Source organism: Octopus bimaculoides, chromosome 14, assembly GCF_046866305.1.
Source record: "Octopus bimaculoides isolate indiv1 chromosome 14, ASM4686630v1, whole genome shotgun sequence".
Lineage (NCBI taxonomy): Eukaryota > Metazoa > Mollusca > Cephalopoda > Octopoda > Octopodidae > Octopus > Octopus bimaculoides.
Window position 1 is genome coordinate 47376599 of NC_142941.1, and position 19854 is coordinate 47396452.

Genomic DNA, 19854 nt, shown 5'->3' on the forward strand with positions numbered 1-19854 from the left:
CTCACTGGAATTTGGATAGCAACTACGATAAATGTTGCATACTGAACCTCAGCAAAGTCTTGGGTATTTTTACCGTTCCCCTTACAAACTGTCTCTTTAAACTTGTTTCTTTGTTTGCTTGAAAGTCCAAGCTTCTCCAGATTGTGACTTTGACATTTACTAATATAACTGATCACACCAATGGTTATTGGTATAAATGTAAATTTAGAATCAGGGTAGAGAAGTGTTGCAGGCTTCGAAGCAGTTGTCCATAGTTATTTTTCTTTCATTGATTCTGGAAAAGATGTTCTTATCTGCAAAGTAACTAACCTCTATAACAATGCATGGTAAAAGTTTGGATGAGAATGTTGCACTAAATTCCTTGTGTTAATATATATGGATGTATTCAGTAAGAGATCTGTTGTTTATATCTTTCAGGCACGCAAACACACACACACACTTGCACATACACACACACACACTTGCACATACACACACACACAAGCATGCACGCTCTTACGCACGGATGTATTTTCCAATGTTGACTGTCGTCTGTATTTTCTATTTATTCCAACCAATTTGATCAATGTCTGCAATGGTGACCTCACCTTTTTTCTTCCGTCTTCAGCAGACACACAGACGACTGGATATAACGATATATGAAACACTGGCAAATAACAAAGATGTCACCACCACCACCGTCATACTACCGTCACCAACACCACCGCCACCACCAACACCACCACTTCCACCTACACCAACGTTGTCACCTCCACCCCCACCTCCACCCCACGAATACTCCCGCGGATATCATCAACTCACACACACACACACACGCGCACGCACCACCGCCACCGCAGCAAACACCACCAATACCACTATCGTTACAATCACCATGAGCATCATCATCAATAACAACACAATCACCACCACTACCACCACCACCACACCACCACCACTACCACCACCACCACCACGACCACCACCGAGAACAGTCACGACATCCCTCCCCCCACCACTAGCAATAATAACAACAACAACACTGTGACCATTAGATCAATAACGTCAACCAATAACAACAATTTGGAGAATTACCATAAATTTTGGAAATAGAAATATTTATTTATTCAAAGAATAATAATCCTTGCTTCGACTGATGGCGCTGTTGTTATTGTAAACAGTTTCACGGAATAAATGGGGGGGGGGGGATGAAGAAGTTCGCTTCATAATCACGTGGTTCGATCCAATTCTGTTACCTCTGGGTCGCAAGTATTTCCCTCACGCATAATCTCAAGTAGACTTGGCCGTTGTGACTGAAATTACTGAAACGGAAACTTTATGGAAGCCCGTCGGTACTTGAAAGTGTCATTTTTGTCATACACTATATCATGCTGATTCTGCTTTAGTAGCTGTATCTATGGAATACTCGGCCTCTTATATTGAGGTTCAGCTAAAACTCAAGTAAGACACGATAGTGTCCCTCCAACTCCAACCAGAATATCGTAATTTTAGAAGAATCAAGAAATTTAAAAATAAGTCCCATAGGCGGACGTCTGCCATTTATTATTCGATGGATTTTTTAAAACCTAATGTTTTCTAAGCAATTATTACAGTATCTTAAGATGTATTATTTTATAATGATTATTTATAATTATATTCGCCTTCGAGATAGGAAAAAAGGCACACACACACACACACACACACACACACACACACACACACACACACACACACACACACACACACACACACATTCGGTGCGACGGGTAAATTGTCGCCATTTTATATTTTAAATTTCACACATGCGTATTGTTTGTTTTCGATTTTGTCGACTACACAGTATAGTAGGGTCAGTTAGGCAGTGTGACGCTATTCACTCTGCCAGAAATTTGGAAACGTCATGCTGTACTGCTTAGCATTCGGGCCGTAAGCTCAAATACGAAGAGATGGTGAACACACAGAACAACCGTTGGCTTCCCATGTCCCCAAAACATGTACCGAGTGTGAGAAAAATCAAACATCCAGTCAGCATCATGGTGTTTAGAGTGGTCACGAGTGATGGCGACTTTATGCCTCCATTCATATTCATCAAGTGCCTGGAGGAGGTAGTACTGCTCTGGGTAAAGAGGGTGGCTGCTGGAAGACCCTATGTTTGGAAACAGAGCTCTGCACCCTGCCACACAAGCAGGAGTACCCAGTCATGGCTGTCAGACAATTTCTGCGACTACATCACACCTAATCTAACTCTCCAGATTGCAACCCCCTTGATTATTATGCGTGGAGCACAGTTGAACGAGAGACCATCAAAACTCCTTGGAACACCAAAGATGAAACGAAGCCAAAGATCAAGACAACACTCACCAACTTAAACAAAGAGACCGTCCAGAAGAGTTGCAGGAGATTCCGAAGTCGTCTGGAGGCCATGGTTGAAGCCAATGACGATTTATTGAATAAATTCACTCTTTAGTATTTCATGATATTTTGATATAATTTTGGTAAACATATCTGTTAAAATGAAATGTCAGTGTTATTTTCATTTTTGTGTAATTTAGACGACAATATATTCACCGCACCCTGTATGTGTGTGTGTGTATATATATATATATATATATATATATATATATATATATATATATATATATATATATATATATATATATATATATATATATATATATACAAGGTCATTCATATGTACGACCTGTATTAATATACAAATCTCTCTATATTTTATGTATGCGTATGAATAGTTATTTCTATAAAGGTTCGTCGTATGCCCACCTTTATACACATATATACGCAAAATTATATCTACATATTTCTGGGAGTAGCTTTTTCCCTTGAAACTCGATACTACATTTTCGTGATGTTTTCCATATATATAAATGCTTTCCCAAATAAAATTGCACCTCATTTTTGAAGCTTTGACGAATCTATAAGGTTGTACTCAACACTCAACTATGAGTGCATTGCATTTTATAGGAGAAACAGCTGTAGGCTATTGAAGTTCATTACATTATTTATCATATATCTGCTTTTTCTCCCCAATCTCCAACAACTCTTTGAGCTATTGAAGATCATTTAATAATTTCTTGTTTCCTTGTCATTTATAGAATGTTTTATTACACACCAGATTCTACTAACGCTTTTCTCTAAAACATATCTATATTGAGTCCTAACACCAATTTATTAGTATCGCTACTCCTAAGTGAAATATTGTACACATACATACATACATACATACATACATACAAGCATGCATATATATAAAAGAGGGAAGACTGTAAACCAGACTAGCAACATCTCCATCAATGACTTGACTGTTTCCCCTGATGAGGAATGTTACAGATATCTAGAGGTGGGTGAAAACATATCTTACAATGGCATTAATGACTATTACAGCCGAATAAAGAAAATTTTAACCTCGGAACTCTCTGCATTCAATAAAACAGTGGCCCACAATGTGTTTGCAGTGTCAGTACTCATACCAACATTTGGGCTGCTTGATGAGATCCGAGCCATTGATGCGAAAACCCGGAAGATACTAGCCAGCACACATAACACACACCGTTCTATAGCCTTATTCAATTGTAAAGCGGATCGTGGAAGCTAATTATTATAAAATGTTAAATTTGGGTGGGGTTATTTCTAGCAGATAAAGTTTCCACGTAGTTTCCATCATTCCTAGTCTCGAGAGTTGATTATATTTTGACGAAGTCCAAGATAAATATTGGGAGGGGTCAGTTGCCTAAGAGGTTCATATCAATCTCTGGTTTTCTTACAACCACGGCATTACACCTGTTTATAATTCCCTTCAGTTTTTGTTCTCTAAAATAACTTCAAACCTACGAACTTATGTGTCCATTCCTTACACCTATACCCAACCTTTCCATCTTCCCGTCCATCTCCACAGCTTTCCTAACAACAATCTAATTTCTGTCTAATCCTAAAAGCCATCACAAACGTCCATCTCGTCCGACCATCAGAGATAATTACTCCGTCACATGATACGTTCATGAAAACTCATGAATAAAACAAGATCGTCTGTTCAGTGAATTTCTGATTTTCTGCGTTGACGATTTCCTTTCTTTTCTTCTTTCTTTTCTGTCTTCTTTCTTTGTTGCATCGCGGATGAGTTTCGATGGCGTTTCACTTTCAAATTTTGCTTTCTTAGTCAAACTGAACAATCCAGAAGTGTGTGTGTGCGCGGGAGGGGGGGTGCGTACGTGCGTGTATGTGTGTGTCTGTGCGCGCGCGCTTGTGAAAGGGATAGAATAGGAAAGAGAGACGAACAGGTGAGACAGACACACAGAAAGAAGCACACGCGCACACACGTACACATACACATACACATGTCATTAACAAGAAGGCCTTAGGTTAGTTTTGCTATATACGTACATACACATAGACGCGCGCGCACGCACACACACACACACACACGCATATATGGGTCACTGATGAAGATTAATCAAATTTGAAATCAACGGTGATATGACTCCACTTCGCTCGCCATAGGTGGGGATCTTGTCTCCCTTGTCAGTCGTTAGAAAAGTGCTCTCACGTGGCTAAGAGTTGTTTTGACTGTTATTTCTAGCAATATCAGCACTCCCTAGTACACTCTGTCACTTTATATATATATATATATATATATATATATATACACACACATATCTCTCTCTCTCTCTCTCTCTCTCTCTCTCTCTATATATATATATATATATATATATATATATATATATATATATATATATATATATACATTAACAGCGAAACTAATGGTATCTGTGTGTAGCGGTAGATGTATAAAGTCAATGCAAACAGCCTTTGAATGTTGCATTGTATCACTCAGACAACACCTGCTGAGCAGTAAAAGAAAGAATTGAGTACGTTCCATGCATATTCAAGAGTAAGTAAAAGAACCTCTTTAGAATAGGGGAAGGACTCCTGAACAGGTACCCTGAGAGTACAGCTGTCTCACGTGATCCAAAGAAAGCTGGACTGACCTATCTATGCTGAAGCTTCGGCGAGAAGTACTGATCATATCAGCAAAGAGCAATGAACGGGTACGTATCCCGTAAGCTAGAGGGCAGCAGCAGTAGCAGCATTGACGGGAAGAATAGCCTCTGCAGACCTGCAATAGATACATTAAGACTTACCTTGAAGAATATGCCTTCGCTATCAATGAGCGGGAGATAGCCATTAGATATCTGATAAACAAGAGGAACGTGTATCTGCAAGAACCTGGCAATGAGATTGAACCAGGGCCTAGTTTGTGAAGTGAAATTTCAACTGGGCTGCTATGGCAACATGGTAATCTAACCCATGTTGATTTAGTGAATAACAAGTTAGCTTCCAGAGCTAATTACTTAGCTACCGACATAGCAAAATATTGATAACATATCGATTAGTGATGATCGAATCCCACACAGGCGCTCCCTTAACTGCCATATTCCAGAGAACATTACATCGTCTAGGACAACGCTTATCACAGAGACCTTTCGTTCCACACTACGTGGGAGGGGGGGGATTTGTATGAGTGGGAGTATGCGTTTAGGTGGATGCCTATATGAATGTTCATACGTGTTTATATACGTGTTTATATATATATATATATATATATGTGTGTGTGTGTGTGTGTGTGTGTGTGTGTGTGTGTTTATTCATTGATTCTTTTACTTGTTTCAGTCATATGACTGCGGTCATGCTGGAGCACCACCTTTTAGTCAAACAAATCGACCCATAGGCTTAATATTTTAAAGTCTGGTACTTATTCAATCGTTCTTTTTTGTGAGATTGTGGGTGACTGTCGAACGCTTTACTGAAGTCAGGATATGTGATATAAGAGTTCGAGCCTGATCCCAAGGCTTTAAGGATATCATCCATGGGGTGTAAGAGCTGTGTTAGACAGTCCCTATCGCAGCGAAAGCCATGCTGGTTTGAATTTAGGAGATTGTGGATCTCCAAGAAGCCAGCTATCCTTGATTTTACCACTCTTTCAAACACTTTAATGATGTGAGATTGGACGATAGTTGACTGCGTGGGATCTGTTTCCCTGTTTGAAAACCGGGATGACAGACTGGGATACGAGCTTTTTCAGTATATAACCTGAGTCTAAAGCGTTTCTCCAAAGGTTGATTCGAGATATGAGAGAGCGAGAGAGAGAAATACACACACACACACATATATATATATATGTGTATATATGTATATATATATATATATATATATATATATATATATATATATATATATATATATATATATATATATATATATATATATATATATATGTTTGTGTGTGTAATAAACATCAGAAAAACTTTTGTGGAATGTAGGTGAGGATTTTATCAAAGCATGTACAGAAATGTCAATAAATAAAAACAAGAATAAAGATGCAGTACCTTGAATAGAATGTTAAGAGATCCTCTAATATTTCGGGAAAAAATCCCGTTTTTAAATATAAAAAGAAGATAATCAAAGCAAAAATAGAAACACACAACGATGGCTTCCCGATGACAGCATATTTTTCTGGAGTCTCATTTTGTATTTGAAAGGAGATTTTGCCCACGAAATATTAAATGATATTTAAACAATAAATGAAAATGCTGCACTATCTTTATCTTTGTTTAAATTCATTGTCATCGGCTTACATATTTTCATTAATTTTTAACCAGCATCTCAAAGGTTTTCCAAACATTTACCTTCTTTACCTCATTTATACATAACGCGAATACATCAAACAAATCCCAGTCCTCATTCATATGTGTGTATGTGTGTGTGCGTGTATAAACATATGTATATGTATCTATATATGTATATAGGTGTGATTGTGTGTGTGGGTAAATAAAGCTCAGCAATATTATTGACATAGTCTGGAAATTGTAATTTTATGCAAATTTTATGTAATATGTAATTATGTAATATTTTTGATGTGATATTATATTTGTATAATTCGACTAATATTATGTAAATAGTCTGGAAATTGATGTGGTTAAGGAAAACCAGTTATCAATAAATTGCTAATGTGTGCTTAACAATTGGCTTCTACGATTTATACGTATAAATGTATATTTATTCACACACACACACACACACACACACACACACATATACAGGCATACTGTTATAGATGTAAGCTACATATTATACCTATTTACCTACATGTTCATATATATATATGTATATATATATACGCATACATATATACATATATACACATACAAACATATATATATATATATATATATATATATATATATATATATATACACATACATATATATATATGTATGTATATATGTATGTATATATATATATATATATATATATATATATATATATATATATATATATATATATATACTGTATATTATATTCATATAAATATATATGCATACATATGTATATATATGTATATATATATTCATAAACATGTACATATAGACAAATATATAGATATACATCTATCTACTTGTCTATCTACCTATCTACCTATCTATTGGTCTATCTATCTATCTATCCGTCCGTCTGTCCGTCCATATGAATATACATATATATATGTATATACATATGTTTATACATATATATATATATATACATATATGTATATACATACATATATGTATATACATACATATTTATTTATTTATTTATTTATTTATTTATGTGTTTCAGCCAAGTGGCTGCGGTCATGCTGGTGCACCACCGTGATTTTCACGTTCCTTGCATGGCTCTTCTCCCCCACCTGACATGGTCCAATCAAGAGTTTCGACGGCACATCTGGTGTATAAGAGAATTTGACACAGCTGCCCTAAACTGCGTCTCATTACGAGCCATTGGTTCGTCTGTTATCGTGGAGAGGAAAGCGTCAAGTTTTGTCTTGAAGACCTCCGCATCCATGTCTTGCATGTCTCTCAAATGTTTTGGCAGGGCATTGAAGAGCTGAGGTCCTCTGAAACCGAGGCTGCTGCAGTATCTCGTTCTTATGTGAGATGCAGTGGACGGTACCTTTGGCACCATGCAGTGGCGACCCGTGCGGGCATTCCTGTAGTAATTGATGCCAAAGTTTGGCACCAGTCCTTCCAGTATTTTTCCATATGTATATTATTACATATCTCTCCCGCCTGCGCTCCAGGGAGTAGAGACCTAGTGCCTTCAGTCGCTCCCTGTAGTTCATCTGTTGGACTGTGGCGATCTTTTTTGTATAGTGCCGCTGAATTGCCTCGAGTTCTGCTGTCCGCTTAACACTGTGTGGTGACCACAACTGAGAGCAATAGTCTAGGCGGCTCAGAACAAATGTCTTCCATAGAGTCAACATGACTTTTTGATCCCTTGTACGGAAAGTCCTCAGTATCCACCCTGCCAGTTGTCTGCACTTTGCTGTCAACTTGACAATGTGCATGTGAAATGATGCATCACTACACATGTTGATGCCCAGATCTCTTACTGTTTGTGGTTCTGGGATTGCAGTACCTCCAGGCCCTGTGTATGCCAGTTGGGAGGTGCTTGTGGTCTTGTAGCGCAGTACTTTAAATTTTTTTTGCATGGAACTGCATATTATTTTGCTCTGCCCACTCATATATTGCATTTAGGTCATTCTGCAGGCTTACAACATCATCAGGATTCTTTATTGCCTGAGATATATTTGTGTCATCAGCATAGCTAGTGACAGTGGCTCTCCGAGTGACCGTGGGCATGTCCAGAAGGGCCACTATGAACAGTAGTGGCCCCAGAACAGTTCCTTGTGGAACACCGCTCAATATTTGTGTTTCCCTAGATAGTTCTCCATTGGCTGCAACTGTCTGACTTCTACCGTTCAGGAAGTCATGCAGCCACTCTCCTAATTTACCAGCTATGCCAAGGTTTCGCAGCTTGTGACATATCAAGCCATGATCAACTTTGTCAAAGGCTTTTGCAAAGTCGAGATATATCACATCAACATTTGAATGGTCAAGTAGCTGCTTCAGGACCCAGTCATAATGCTGCAAGAGCTGCGTGAGGCAGCTTCTACCTGGACGGAAACCATGCTGGGTCTCATTCAGCAAGTCATTTTCTTCTAGGAACGCAATCAATCTCCTGACAATTCGTTCCATGACTTTGCTAATATGTGAAGTCAGAGAGATGGGCCTGTAGTTTCCAGCCTCTGCTCTGCTTCCACCTTTATGGATAGGACATATGGTGCCTTCCTTCAGCTTTTTGGGAAGTTTACCATTTGCAAGGAAACTCTGGAAGAGTATCCGGAGTGGTCCTGCTAATTCTTGTTTACACGACTTTAAGAGGACAGCTGGGAAACCATCGGGGCCAGTTGCCGAATTATATATGTATATATATATATATATATATATATATATATATATATATATAATATGTATAATATATATATATATATATACATATATATATATATATATATATATATATATATATATATATAATATGTATAATATATATATATATATATATACATATATATATATATATATATATATATACATATATATATATATATATGATATGTATAATATATATATATATATATATATATACATATAAATATACATACATACACACACACACATATATATATAATTCACACACACATATAGTGCACAATACATTCATACATATACACATATATATACATATATGCATACCCGAATATATAATTACTTATACGTGTATGTATGTATTCAATGAAATACGGAGGGAGAGCCCTGGAGGTGAATGAAACCAACTTGTAAACACAGCAATGGTTATGCCTCCAAATGGCCACCTCTTCTGGTTGCAACTTGTAAAAGGACACACACACACACGCACACGCATAATAATACATCCACACGCACGCACGATCACACATTCATGCACACACGCACCCACACACACTCTCGCACGCACACACTCTCGCACACACACATATGAACACGACAAATATATAGCTTATATCTATAACAGTATGCCTGTATATATATATATATATATGTGTGTGTGTGTGTGTGTGCGCGCGCGCTTGCGTACGTGAATAAATATACATTTATACATATAAATCGTAGAAGCCAATTGTTAAGCACACATTAGCAATTTATTGATGATAACCGGTTTTCCTTAACCACATCAATTTCCAGACTATTTACATAATATTAGTCGAATTATACAAACACACATCAGATCTAAAATACACGTCCGTCTGACTTTGTGTGTGTGTATGAGTGAGTACTGATGGAATCAATAATGTTGTAGGAACACGATGGTCAGTGTTAAATATTTTACGAATATTTCGGTGTATATAATCCTTCTGCTGCCATAGTTATCTCTGTAGGGAACTGACTGGGAAAGGACTGGGAAAGGAGCGTGTCCACAAATGGCGGAGCGTGGGTTCAGATGTGAAGGTTAGCTGTCGATAAGTCGTTGCCAGATAAGCAGCTGCGGATTTACTTGCGGAAGAGGAGTTAGCAGGCGACACTGATTCATGACAATTCTCTTAATCGCAACGATGAGCTTGTGACAAGGTAAGTTAAACCGTCTTCAAGTAAGTCTAGTGTTTGTGTAGGGCAGTAACTGCACTGGTATGTGTATCTGGAGAAACCCAATTATTTGGTCAACGTTGGCTTTGGAACAGCAGTGATCCTAATTTTGCTCCTTGTATTGCTAAGTGGGCTGATAACATGGTGACATTTGACAAACTGAGAACTCGATAGCCCACTGCAGTTACTATTTCCATCATTGCTGGTCCATCTGTGTCGTGAAATTAGGCCAAACAATGTTGGGGGCTTCAATCAGTACCTACAATCAAGTAGATATAGCTTACCAACTTCAGTTTCTCAAAATAGCTCTCTGTTATGGAATACATTCATAAACACCAACTCAAGGAACACTGGTGGAATGTTCCCATCAAAACCTCTGTCAAATGTAAACATAACAGGCCGGATATTGTTGTTTGGGAAGCGGGGCAAAAGTATGTACCATCATAGAGGTTAGCTGCCTCGCAGCTATAAATATCTCTATAAATATCTATAAATATCTATAAATAAATGAAAATCAAAGAAATAGAGGATATCTATGGAAACTGCTTCGAAACCTCCAGCTTCTATATCCAGACTATGAATTCAAATTCATAGCAATTATAATAGAAGCACTAGATCTTGTTAGTAAATGCTTAAAGGAGAATCTGGTTAAACTGAGATTTCCAGATAGAGAAATTGGCCGGCTGATTCGTACAAGTCCAATCTGTGGGGGGAGCAGTAAAAATATGCAAGAATTTTCTCAAGTTCCAAATGAAAATTTCTCTGTGTTAACTACACCCCAAAGATGGAGCCTTGTATCTTTGTTGGAAACCGGGTCTCTCCTCAGTGGAAGATTCATAATAATCAAAAATTAAAAAAATAGAGAAGACATATACATATATACATACAAACAAAAATACCCTGTTGCTGAAACTGTAATTCCAATGAAGGAGTCTTGGCTCCAGGTTAGTAACCGGCTCTTTCTCTATTAGCAAGAAATCTTGAAACAAAACTGAATAATGACATACATAAGAACGCACAATATGGTGAGGCCATAGCCACTCGTAATAAAAAGGAGTTCAGATGGAATGTCCCAGGGAAAACTGGAATAAGATGTAAACATAATAGACCTGACATAGTGAGTTACATATCTCAGTGTCCCAATAATTACAGGTAGAAACCCGTAGAGTAACTGACGATTTCTCAATAGTCCAGTGTAGGTATTTTCTTTTTCGCTTTGTTAATATTTGCTAGGCAGCTGATTTCTGTTATTGAACACCGTTTCTTTTCTCTGACCCAAATCAGTCATACATCCATCCCTCTATACACCCATACGTACGTACGTACATACATACATACATACATACATACATACATACATACATACATACAGAGAAGTTGACCACCACTGGCAACCTCCACATTAACAGCGACACCGATAAGGCTTACACGAGACAAACTGATGACGGTAGCGGCATAAGGCCAGTCAAACAGCCTCAGAAATTACCAGCTCAGCAGTAGAGAAAGAAATGAGACTATTCCATGCATACTAAAAAATGAGAGCAACATCCAAAGTAGGAGAAGAACTACTGTACAGGTACTTTGAGAATACACCTGTCATGCGACCCGAAGGAGGCTGGACTTGCCTACCTAAACTGAAGCTTGGAAGAGAAACAGGCCCGTACCAACAAAGAGCAATATATGAGTCCATATCCCGTATGTTAGAGCGCAATACATCATTGATAGGATGAGTAGAGTCAGCTGGACCTTATATAGATACATTACATCCCACCTACTTAGCGAAGGAATATCCTTCAAGGTATCTCGAAACAGAAGATAGCTACTAAGTAGCTGATAAACGAAAGGGACAAAGATACCACCAAACCTTCATGTTGCGATAAAAAATATCGGCTCTGTTATACCAGTGCGGAAGATATCACTCACAGCATCAACAGCTGCCCCAAAATGTCTACGAGACACTTCCTGCCCCTGAGGCATAATATAGTTGCAAAGACTGTTTACAATGCTATCCGCAGGAAGGACTGCCCCGATATGTACATCAAAGCATCTCCGGACCAGCAAATATTCACAACTTTAAAAACAAGGAATACTGGTGGTAAAATATCAATTCGGTGCAAATATAACAAACTTGGAACAGGGACCTGCCCCAAGTTGTAGAAGTGCACTGATGTAGAAGTCAACTGTCCAGCGGATGCGAATGCACAGGAAAAAGAGAACATTTGTGGCGAATTACTGCAAAACTTACAGCTCTTGTACTTTGAGTTCTATGAATTCTCATTTGTCCCTATCATCATAGGTGCATTAAGTTATGTACCAAGAAATTTGCACAAAAACCTAGAAATACTCGGTTTCACGAAGAAAGAACAAAACAAAAAAAAAACTGACGCGGATTCTCCAAATCTCTTAAATTTTGTCCTGTCGCTTTGTTAGCGACTGGGTTGAACCGTCTCAAGAAACATTAAATAAAGCTCAAAGAAAAATCATAAACACACACACACACACACACACACACACACACATAGGTCGAGAGATGCGGTCATACGCACACATACATACGTATATATAGGTCTGCATATGTATGTATGTATGTATGTATGTAGTTGTTCTGTGCACCGCTTCTTATCGTAACTCGAAACATGCACGTGTGTGTGTGTGTGTGTGTGTGTGTGTGTGCGTGTGTGTGTGTGTGTGTGTGTGTGCGTGTGTGCGTGTGTGTGTAAAACAGAGCGATTTATACGTGAGTGATTATCAATCCGGGCAAAATACCTAATAAGCTTTCTGCTGGTACAACAGGCTAACAATATTGTTTAAATTAGTTCACCACCATTTTATACTGTAAATCCATGTTTGTGCTCCAGTTATTCTGCTTTTACACATGATATACAAGACAAAGCATACTGAATGGCCATTACATATTTTTCTTTATTGTAGCAAATTTGACTTACAGCTGTTTCCAGTAATCATCGTAGGTTCGTTATTGACAGATTGACTCAATCGGCACATTGATTGGTTGAGAAAAATTAAACGACCTAGAAAATCAATGCTACTTCTGTCAGTCATTATTTATGCCTTGTCTTATATACATAACCAGAGTGGCTCTAAAGGACTACAGAACCTATTTAGTTATACAAGTCAGAGGAATATGATAGCTTATAGAAGAATCAGTTAATATGCCGACGACTGTATCAATCTGAAGCCAGTTCGTTAGTCTCACAAAATGGCGGTGAAAATATAGTGAAACAAATGGAAAACCTCTTGAAATCGGCAAAAGCAACAACGAAAAGAAAATGACAAAAGGATGACGTGGTGGAAGTTTATTTTAGAGTTGAAAACAAGTTTGTTGATATTGCAACAAAATGATTTTTGCACGGATGTTAGCAAAAACAGACAGGAAGTCGACTGCAATCTGGATGATTAAATAGAATTGATAAACAATAAAATGTATGTTATTATAACTATTATCTTCTAAATAAGCTTTCTTTTCTATGGATCATTCGCTATTTATTCCTTTACTACCGCAACGGTTATTTGGATGTCTACAGATTTTCATCGTCAATGCCTCCCGCATTACGTGATAGATTATTGTTCCTTCCTGGTTAATTAAATTTCAAAACAAAAGCAGAAATCTGTAAGTGATTAGTTTTTAATGACAGAACCACTGCACACCGGTGACAACGCTGTCTTTCTCTCAGACATCGGGGGAACACAATGGTCTAGAAAACGGTGAGAGTGACCCTTTGTGTCTTTCTACTCTTCTGTTTTTGCTGGTTGTTTTGGCAGTTGAAGACTCGATCTGCCAAACTAATGATCAGATGATGTTTAGTAGAAGACAACCTCCAACAATAGTTTTCGAACCATCTGGTGGCGGTCACTTGCATTTCCAAAGGGCATTGTTGCTGTGACGAGTAGAGATTAATGAGAATTGAGTGACTGGAAACACATACACGCACGCACACACACACACATATACACATACATACACACATGCACAGATATACATTCATAAGCATACACACACACGCACACATAAACATACGCACATATGTATGTACGTATGTATATATCGGGGTCGATAAATAAAGTACGAGTCCAGAACAGTAGATTAGTGAAATTATATGTATGTATATATGTATGTGTATATGTATGTATGTATGTATATATATATATATATATATATATATATATATATATATATATATATATATATATATATATATATATATATATGTATATATATATGTATGTATATGTATATATGTTTGTATACGTATATATGTTTGTATATGTATGTATATGTATATATATGTATATATATGTATATATGTTTGTATATGTATGTATATATGTTTGTATATGCATGTATATATGTATATGTATATATATGAATGTTTATATATGTATGTATATGCATGCATATGTGTGCATAAATATACATGTGATTGTGTATGTATGTGTGTGTGGGCGTGGGTGTGTGTGTACATAATTATAATGTTCACTCTCTTTTTTCCATTGTATGTTTGGAACAGTTAATCTGTTCGCTCCAGCGACATGAACATCCGTGAAAGAAAGGGAGAGAAAGAAAGAGAGAAAGGAAGAGAAGGTGATGGAAATAAAGAGAGGGGGAGAAAGAGACCTTTTCTAGGTAACATGGTGGGAAGATGGTAGGGGTGTTGGGAGTCGCTAAGTCTCGTCTTTCGAATCGAAGCTCACCCTAACGTTGCTACATTTTGCATCGATATCTCAGCAGCCAAACGAACTGAGACAACAACGCCTAATGTGTTCCGGACATAAGCATTAACGAAAACACAAGTTGGGTATTGAGATTTATGATTCTAGGAGGCCATAGTCAAATGACTTGTCCGCTTCGTCCATGTCACCAACAAACAGATAGGCCGTAGGTATTATAATTAAAGGTAATAACATTGGTGTTAAGGACCACCTGCACGATTAATCGGTCTTGCTTGAATGAGAAGAGTGACTTGCATCACTACAAACAGCATAAATCATGAAAGATGGTGACGCAGAATGGAGATTGCAGCAGCGCCATTCAGTGGCATTAATAGGGCTTCACATAGAAACTATGAAAAATTGCCAACATAAACAGATAAAAAAAAAACAGACATACACATAGCTACTTTGGCATCTATGCCATAATCCATCGCTAATATAACAATGGTCTTAAGTACCACCTGCTTTCAGTGTTTTGCTCAGCATTAATAGTTTCGCTAACATTTCTTTCTCTCCCACTTTCTCTCTTTATACGTATGTGAGTGTGTTTGTGTCTGTTTCTCTGTGCGTGTGCATGCATACACACTTTACTAGACTTGTCCCCAAAATAATGCAAAAGGTGGCCGTAAAGAAGTGAGTCCACTAGAGGACTCCTGACTATTCAATCCTCAAAGAGGATTCCAAAGTTCAGTCCGACAATGCAGCTCTTGTGAGGAAGACTTGGTTAAGTTGCAACACTTTTCTATGGCCGAAGAGTTCCTCTGTCAGCGTGGAATTGGAACGGCGGCCGAAGTTGTTCATTCAAAAAAGATATACCCACTTTTGCACTACTTTCGGGATATCTCTCGTATACATACATGCATACATACACGCTTACGCACATACATAATTACATACATGCCAATGGTGTAATGTATAAATGTGTATATATATGTGTGTTTGTGTGTACGTGTTTGTGAATAATAATATGTACACACACACACACACACACACACACACACACACACACACACACACACACACACACACACACACACACACACACACACACACACATATATATACTTGCATATATGTGTGCGCGCGCGTGTATAAACCCATGTAGTAGAAATGCAAACATGACAAATTTGTCTCCGTACATTGAAAGAAAAATGCGGAACATCTATAATCGATTTTCGATTAGTTGATTTTTATCAGAGGTGTCTCCATTATTTAAAGAATTCGAGAGAAATAAACGGCTAAACCGAATATCGCGGGTGTTCAAAACCACCCCGCGATAGGCGAAAATCTGTCAAGTAGAAACAGTATTGTACTGTATTTATTGTTATTATTTTTATAATTTGTATATATTTATTTTATTATAAACGCAAAACAACAGCATGAAAGAATCGACCTAAGCTTAAACGATAAACCGCGATAGGTGAATCGTGATATGGAGAGGGATTACTGTATACCCCCAAAATTCAGTAGCTACAGAGAACTCTCTCTCTCTCTCTCTTTCTTTCCCCCTCTCTCTCTCTCTCTCTCTTTCTCTCTCTTTCTCTCTTTCTTTCCCTCTCTCTCTCTCTCTCTCTCTCTCTCTCTCTCTCTCTCTCATATACACATGAAATGTGTGTACAACCATGCATATTATATTTATATATACGCATACAGGCATACACTAACGTACACACTCGTATGTGTATATGTATGTACTTATACAGATACACACGTATATATGCACACGCATACGTATACTAGCACCAATTTTCAACCTCCCACCATAATCCTTATATCTGTTCCATCCTATTAAACTTTCCTTTCCCAGAACCACCCTCATTATTCAACCCACGCTTCTCATCTCCGCCCCCCCCCCTCATTGTAACCCCCTTCCCCTTTTCCTCCCTTCATATCGTCGTACATCTCATCCATATTGTTTGATGATCAAACAAATCTCTGGTTTTACCTGGTTCGAACGCAATAGCACTAAATAGCACAGTTGTTAATTTTCCCGATCAATCCAGCCTGTCATCCATTATCAGCGACCGACCGCCATCAGCAGTCAGCCAGCGGCGACCCCAACACAGTCCAACCTTCACCAATAATAGCGGGCTGCCAGCTGACAAACACTTCACTTCTTTTTTATTCATTTACTCTCAAATGGTTTCTGGAGTGAGTTACAGAAGTGGTTGAGTTGGTGGGGGTCTGTGGCAGCGCTGAAGGAGGCGGCTTTATTCTGCGGTATGGGTGATGGTGGTGAGGTGGTAAGTCTTTTTTTATATGCCATAAGAGGGACCGAAGGAAGTCGTGTGTGTGTGTGTATATACACACACGTATACACTTACATACTATAAATGTATGTTTGTACGTATGTACATGCATATATGTATCTACGTACGTTTGTGTGAATGTGTGTATATATATATATACACATGCATACATACATACACATATGAACGTACTTAGAAGTATATGACCTCCCAATAGAAAAATGACAAAGATGATGTTACGGCTACAACCGACCTCGGCTGCTGCACGTTTGACTCTCGAGATCATTAAAAGGTTTTAAGACACCTCAATAATTTGCTCTGAAATGTCGGGATATAAATTTCAGAGGAAACACGATTTTTACACCAAAGTCCACGAAAAGGATCGCACCAATGGAAGTACAAAATATCAACGAATCTTAACCGTCTTTTATACAAAAAATAAATCGATGGAAAATTCTCCTTAAAACAGCCGTCACATGCCACACACCCAACAGAATAATGTTTTGGGGACAAAAATCAAAAACGATGGACTTCAATTGGTCAGAAAGGTCAATAGGTCGATGGGTGAGAAAGTCAGAAAATATATTGGTCAAAGGAACCGGAACTTGGAAATATTCCTCTCACATGAATGGCTGTGTGATGAAGAAGTTCGTTTAAAAAATGAAATGCCGGTTCGTTGGCTGTTTTCTGCCTTGCACTATTCGAAAGCAATGGGAGTGAATTAGGTTGAGTGTATGGGAGCGCATCGGACAGGCAGGCCCTGTAGTTGGGTGATCGATTTAATATCGCTAAATGAACCGTGGGAGCTTCAGACCTGACCCTTAGTCTGAGGATAGCTTTATCCTTGACATTAACCAACCACGGAGTCCCTCGTCCGACTGAGCTGTACGGAAAGTTTACAGCTTCACATATAATCATGAATGGAGATCGAGTATTGGTCTTCGATACACCCCACTGGGCACACACACACACATACACACACACACAAACAAACAAGCACACACGTACACACATACACATTTATATTTGTATATGTAGGTGTGTGTAATATAAACGGTGTGCAAATTTACAAGCACAACATGCCTTTGCGCTCTAAACGGATAGAGACTTGTCTGGGACAGTTTATAACCTCTTCGGACCTCTGCCAGTCATTGGAAATGATGCTGCCTTGGTATCTGAATCGGGTGGGTGCTGGAGGATGAACACTCTATGTGCGTTATTCTCTATGTATGTATGTATGTATGTATGTATGTATGTATGTATGTATGTATGTATGTATGTATGTATGTATGTATGTATGTTTTAATATATATATGCTTTTCTGTATACACAAAATTATACTTGTAACTGCGCATAGATATATGCATATATATATATATACACACATATATATACACACACACACACATATATATATATATATATATATGTATATATATATATATATATATATATATATATATATATATATATATATATATATATATATATATATATATATATATATATATATACATGCTTAAATATGTCACTACATGCATGCATTTGTATTTTATGACTTATGTAAGTGTGTACGTATGTGTGGCTTCATATGTGTATGTATATGTGTGTATATATACATACATGTTACGCACTTGTATATATATATATATATATATATATATATATATATATATAAAATATATGTGTGTGTGTGTGTGTGTGTGTATACATACACATACATGCACATACATCAGTTTTCGTTTCCTGTGCATGTATATTGTAATACATGTTCGTTTATACGCCTGTCTATCTGTGTGTGTATATATAAAAATATGCATATGAAAACCGTCCTTCTGGTGCAGCCTATTTATTGTGAAATAAATTAATCTGAAGCAGCAAAGAGATATTAATATTGCCGAAAGAAAATTCCTGGTAGAGATTAAAAAACGTGCAAACAGACTGTTTAGTATAAATAGCTGTAAGAGCGCAGAGGATTATGGGATAGATGTGCACCGACTGAGATATGTGTTTGGTAGGAGATGTTACTGCTTAGATGCATCTATACACATGTACACAGATACTAGTGTGTGTAAATGTGTAAGGTACTGATAATATAGAAAAATACATTTATGTGTGTGTGTGTGTGCGCGCGCGCATATATATATATACACACACACACAAATATATATACATTTATATATCTATATATATATATATACACACACACACACAAATATATATATATATTGACAAAGGTATATATACTTACACATAGATACCATTTATTCATTTATATCATATATATGTATGTGTGTGTGTATATACATATATATACACACAAACACAAACTCATATGACATAGATTAATACGTGTGTGCGTCTGCGTGTATGTGTGT

At 37.4% G+C, this 19854-nt stretch overlaps 1 protein-coding gene across 8 annotated transcripts in view; it reads left to right on the forward strand.

The window, feature by feature from the left end:
- LOC106880489 (synaptic vesicular amine transporter) overlaps positions 1–19854 on the forward strand; it is a 187706-nt gene that overhangs the window by 26225 nt on the left and 141627 nt on the right. Inside the window, exon 1 of one of the 8 annotated variants that reach the window (XM_089362811.1) lies at positions 10425–10484. The exons of the other annotated variants lie outside the window; for them this stretch is intronic. The gene's annotated coding sequence lies outside the window, so the exon portion shown is untranslated. Of the gene's footprint in view, positions 1–10424; positions 10485–19854 lie in introns of those variants that run through there. 8 annotated transcript variants of the gene reach the window in all.